Genomic DNA, 6,000 nt, shown 5'->3' with positions numbered 1-6,000 from the left:
GCTGCTGAATCACTCTGGTTGTCACAGACCTGGTTTTTCTCCATTGATATGAGAAACTCACTGCTCTATGCTACCATCTCATTTTCTTTAGATACAGAGCTTCATAAGGTCAGCATGCATGTGACATTTGAAGACTTTCTGCTCATCAGTTATTTCCTAAAGGTGTATCTGTGGGTGAAATAGTGGATGGAAATATGTCTTGCAGTGGTGTAGCACCGAGGTGTATCTGTGGGTGAAATAGTGGATGGAAATGTCTTGCAGTGGTGTAGCACCAATCTTGGAAATTTTTTTGTGTTTTCACATGAGTAATTACCAGATGAAACCAGGAGATTAGAGAGGAATGTGTTTTGTTTGATAAATATTTGGCTTCAGCCAAACATCTGCATCCCATTCTTGGTGGTTTGCTTTTAAGGGCCAGGACTGTGATGCCATCCACAAAAATAAGGCAAATGAGGTGTAATTGCCTCTCTTCCCTTCCCAACAGCCCCCAAATCCAGCTCAGTGAGTCAAGGCACTGGTCAGACATGTGAGAGATCCAGATTCAAACCCCGATTCTGCCTGATTCCGAGCAGCGATTGAAACCCTCCCCAAAACTCTTAATCTATCAGGTAAGTGCAGAGTATATCTTGTTATACTTTATGTAAAATGAATATTCATATAAGCAGAGAATCAAACTGACATTTTGCAGCAAGGACCTTAATTAAATTACCTCAGAGATTTTCTTTCTCTTCTGAGACCAAAGAATATCTAGCAATGTGACCTGTAACAGCTACAAGTAAAGAGCCTTACTCTGAAAGAGTTTGTAAATGTTTGTAAATGTTTCATTTTAGTGACCAAATCAGAAATTCAAACACTAGTACAGCTCAGATGTTATTGTTCTCTCAGCTTCATTGTGGTCTGATAAGGAAAAGACAGTAGCAATGGCTGATTCTGGAAAAGCTTGGCACATTTTATATGCAAAACATTCAGTGTGAAGCTCTTCTGTAAGGAAGTGCACTCAGTCCTTCATAAAATGATGAGGTGTGCATTAGGAAGGAAAACAATTTTCTGTATCTAAATATTTATTTAGTTTTCAGTATTCTATTGCAAACGAGAATTCAGCAAACCCTTCTGGTTTTTTTTTCTGTCCTTTCCTGAATGATTTCAATTCTTTTGGCATGCTTGGTCTTACTACCCACTGCCAATGGAAGATGTCACCCTGAGGAAATATCTTACTATATTCAATGGGTTTATCATAGTCTGCATTCATCTTTCAAAAAACTAAAGAGAGGGCCTGGGGTATCTAGAGACAGGATGTTTAAGGGCTTGTGGAAGACATATAACATGCAAATCACACATATCAACTTTCCAGTCTAAGGTCTTCCAGGTTTCTCTGAGTGACTCCATCTTGGTGTTTCACCAGAGGTACACTTTTGAAGCAGATTTCCCTGTTGTGCTTTGGTTCACACTGATGAAGTGTTACCAAAGTGCACGAGCTACATTACTCATGGATTGAAGTAAACTAGAAGAAGTTTTCCAGGAGCACCAGGAGCACTCATAAAGCACTCCAACTCCTAAACAGCATGTAATCCACCAATAAAGCGAGAACTAGTCCAAAATAAACTCCCCTGAAAGACATTTCTCAGGTCTTCACAAACACCTGCTTTGATCTGCAGACATGCTGTGGTATTTAATTGTTTGTACAGAGCAAATGTAGACTGTAGGTTACAGGCGGGTTCGGTCGGTGACGGACAGATGGTGACGAGAGATCTCTATAGTCTGATCTTGGGACACGGTTTATTGTAAAAGGCGTGGGTATAGGGGCACTGCTCAGAGCTGCCAGACTCAGCTCAGAGCAGGCCCAAGAGAGCAAGAGAGTAAACGGGTGAGAGAGAGAGAGAGAGTGTAAGAGCAAGAGTAGAAGTGGAAGTAGAAGTAAGGAAAGGAATGTCTGAAGTCCTGGTTACAATACAATAAATCATCTTCTGTACTGAATATTCTAATTGTCACTAACCAATCTAATACAAGATACAAATCCTATAGCATTTACATACAGCCTATAAGAGTTCTTATATTACCATAGAGTGTTACATCTTAACTTCTAAAAACTACTCTTTGGACCCCTTCTGCTGAGCTAGTAGGGTCTGCTCTGACCCTTGGACCTGTTTGCAAGCAGAGGGTATTGTTCCATCAAGAGGGGATTACCTTCAGTTGGCCATACCATTGTTTTCCAGTTGTTCAGTAACTAAGACTTGGTATTTCAAAAGCGGCTTTCATTTCGATGTTGCCTGTAGTTTTCATATTCCCAAAATCTTTTGTCAGGCAATCATATTTATAAGGCTTTCCTGTTTCATCTTCCCCAACATCAGCCTTTGCATCTTACCTGTGAAACAGCACACTCTTACTCTGGAGGGAGCAGACAGTATTGAGGACAGGGCATGCTTGGGTAAAGGACTCTTGGTGTTGAAGTGTAGGAAGAGGTGAAAACTCCTCAGTGCCCCTAGGAGGAACAGTGGAACCAACTGCACACAGGATGGGTCCTTCCTCACCTGCCAAAAGTCACAGTGCATTCAAGAGGCCTCCAGACACAGTTCAATCAGAAGTTCGTTGCTCCTCACAGGACACAAGAAAACCCAAGAGAGCAAGAAGGCACTGCCTGCCTCACTGGGAGGGACAGAGATGGTTTTGAGATCAGTAGGAAATGCTGCTACACATGGGGCCTGGGTGAGGGTGCAGACCCCTGGGACAGCTCTGCAAGAGAGTCCTTCAGCAGACATGTCCTGAGAGGTTGCATGGGTTGAGGGTGGATGGGGTGAATGATTGCAGTGTTTGGTCAAAGGCTCTGCAAAGGTCCCTCAAAGCAGCAACATCCCTGAGGCTTCTGGAAAACAGACCAGGACGGCTTGCAAGAGCCCTCCTGATGTTCTGCCTGGATGGCATGTGTCTCCTTCACAGCTTTACCACTGGCTTCCACATTACTCATCCGAGCAGCTCTGTGGCAGTTCTGTGCCTGTCCTGAGACCTTGTCCAGCCCCCTCACCACCATGCCAAACACAGCACAACTCAAAGTCTGCAGCTCAAGACTAAGGCGTAAAGTGCAGTTATCCTATTTTGGGGCAAGTTTCAAACACTTTTCTCTTACAAACCACATTTCTGCTTTGCAGATTATCATTTTCTCTCTCGGTTTTCACCTTGGCCATCACCAACGGCAAGCCAAACACCTTCCTGCTCTTACAAACCCACTCTATCATCTTCTGTGCTTCTACTTTCTAAATAACTGCAAATTCCTTAATTTGGACCTAGATTGAAAGATTGGGTTTGCTTTCTTTGTCATACAAAAGCATACAGTAGAGAGTATGGCTGGGGTGCCAGCCACACCATCCAATAAGAGCCCCCTCCATCCATCCCGTTCCATCCGTTCCATCACCACTGCCCATCATGGTGCTGTGACCTCTGCAGGGTGCAGCTCAGAGTGTACTCAGGTACAGTTGCATGCAGCTGACACTGAATTCAACTCTGCCTTTTGGAGACATAGATGTACATGCCAGTAAAACTAGTTTTCTAAAAGCAATCTGCTCTATATACAGTCTCTTACATGGGTTTCACGCTGAAGTAGGAGACAAACTCCCTTTGAAACACTTCCCCTATTTGTTGGCTTCTTTAGAGGGCAAAGGAATGAAGCAGGAGAGCACTAACTTGTGGCAGAATTGAATTACTTTTCTGGTTCTCCTCTTTGTTCATCCATGAGAGGGAGTGATGCCTGCAGCTTCTCAGATAAGGAAAATCATGTATTTAATTTATTGTATAGTACACATTTACTTTGAACAAACACCCTCATCATCAGTGGTAATGGAGAAAGTCAGATATCTTTATTGCATCTATTTAAAAAGGTTCTTTTTATCTGCAGAAAGAGACATACCCATCTACTATGCTTTTTTTTACTCCTTAAGTTAGTTGTCTGCCAAATAGCAACTGATCATTGATGGGCAGATTTAGGTGTAGGAGAAATTTTTGCTTAGACATAGGAAGCCTCAAAGTAGGAGGACAGTAGATAACTTCCAAATGCTTTTGCTAAATAGAAGACTTCTGAAATAGCAAACATCCAATATTTTTAGCTGTCAAGGGGAATTCAGTAGGTTGAAAAATGTGTCCAGTAATAAATTTCATCTATAAACTGAAGAAGGATCTTGCAGGAAGCTATTGCAGAATAGAAATAAGTTATGTATAATCACATTTAGCTACTCGTCTGGGAAATTACAGCAGACACCTACACAAAAACCTGCAAAAAGTTATGAATCCCAATTAAAGGTTATTTCAATCCAAACCAGGAAATTTCAATGCTTTTTATTTTTTTTTCAATTTAATGTATACATTAATTAATTATCAAATAAAAGGAAAAGACTAAGCAGCAAAATCACTTGGCTCTTTCTAATCAGTTTCTGGCTGCATGGTGCCAATTGCATGGTGTTAGCTGCAATCTGCCACTGACAGATGTACTCAGGTTTGGATGCTGTTACTTAACCTAGAGGCTGTGACAGTGTTTGGATAATTCTGATGTTATCCTGAGAGGATTAGGATTCAAAGACAAATTTAAACTCTCTTCTCCAATGCGTATTTGAAGGTGATGTACATTTGCAGGAGACCGGCTGTCACAAACCTAATTTGGCCTATATTTTTATTAGAACATATGTGGTTTCTCAAAGAAAGTGAATTGTAGGCAGAGATGAAAGCCATTCAGTGCCTCTGATCTCTGCGATGCCACTTCCAAACAAGATCACTTTCTCTGTACATTTTCTTTTCCTGGTAACAATCTGGGGGAATTTACAAAATTATGAACACAGTCTTTTATTTTCAGAGTTTTAAGAAATTAGACTACATATTGATTCATTGCTTTTTCTTCAACATAATGTTATAGACAAAATTTAAGACTTTGTTGTTTTCAAGGTAATATAATTTCCTGAGAACTGAAGGAATATAGACACAATACCACCAAAAAGCTTGCTTTTTCCTCTGATCTACAACACCAAAAAATGCATCTAGAAGCCTTTTGAACTCCTCCTATTGTACTTAAAGAAAAATGGCAATGCAAGAAAACCATACTCTAAGTAGTAAGAACATCACTACTTTTCAGAGGTCAAATGTAGAAGCTAGACTTGTAATTTTATACACAATACATAGGGAAATTCTTATACATTTGTATATCATTAGTGAATCTGATAGCAAGTTTTACCACATCAGAAAAGTCAAAAGACATACTGCTGCTCTTGCTAGATATGTGACAAAATTGTCAGTTTCTACTTCTTTTTGTTGGTACATTTTAATCAGAAACACCACAAAAAGAGCCACCTTTCAAATGACAAACTGAGATAGAAAATATCACCTCTGTTGCCACATTGGCATTTCAGGAGATATCCTAATTGTTAAATGCCTGATTTCTCACATCTAGCAAATGTATTTTGATAGCTTCATGCATATAATCTTCCTAGATCATTGAAGAAAGAGATAAAATACATGTATAGAAAGAAAACAAGGAAAAAAGGTATGATGTTTCTTACCCTTTAATGTTTTGGCTTTTAAAATTTGTTATCTATACCTATGGCTATCTATATATCTGTATCTATAACATTTGCTATGTATATATCTATTACTTATAGACATATAGCACACTTGAAGTGTAAGACACCAACAAGCACTTCCACATTTCCAGGTTGTGGACAAAAGTTTTAGTACACAGGGAGCTTACCGGATTGATAGATTTTCCTGGTGTGTTTCTTACAGACCCATATGGTTTTAAACTTTATTTTTAGTGTGTTATTCCTTTTCCAAATAAAACAAAGAGACAGCATTTGTCACAAGTATTTGCTGTGAAACACAGATTTACTAAAAAGAAAGATTAAAAAACAGCATCTACATTCTATGCCTTCAAGTCATCATGATTACGCATCATTTGCCACAAGAAAAAAATAGAAGTGTTCTTAAGTGTTTGTAGAAACACGAACAATAGCTTGAGTGTAAAGAGTT

At 39.6% G+C, this 6,000-nt stretch overlaps 1 long non-coding RNA gene across 1 annotated transcript in view; it reads left to right on the top strand.

The window, feature by feature from the left end:
- The first annotated feature begins 492 nt into the window (after positions 1-492).
- Positions 493-6,000, top strand: part of LOC108445290 — a 45,703-nt gene continuing 40,195 nt past the window's right edge. The window contains exon 1 of the long non-coding RNA XR_001860102.1: positions 493-608. This is a non-coding gene — a long non-coding RNA (uncharacterized LOC108445290). The remainder of the gene's footprint in view (positions 609-6,000) is intronic.

This window comes from Corvus brachyrhynchos, unplaced genomic scaffold, assembly GCF_000691975.1.
Source record: "Corvus brachyrhynchos isolate BGI_N302 unplaced genomic scaffold, ASM69197v1 scaffold92, whole genome shotgun sequence".
Lineage (NCBI taxonomy): Eukaryota > Metazoa > Chordata > Aves > Passeriformes > Corvidae > Corvus > Corvus brachyrhynchos.
The sequence above is the reverse complement of the archived record's forward strand: the minus strand, read 5'-3'. Positions and strand labels throughout refer to the sequence as shown.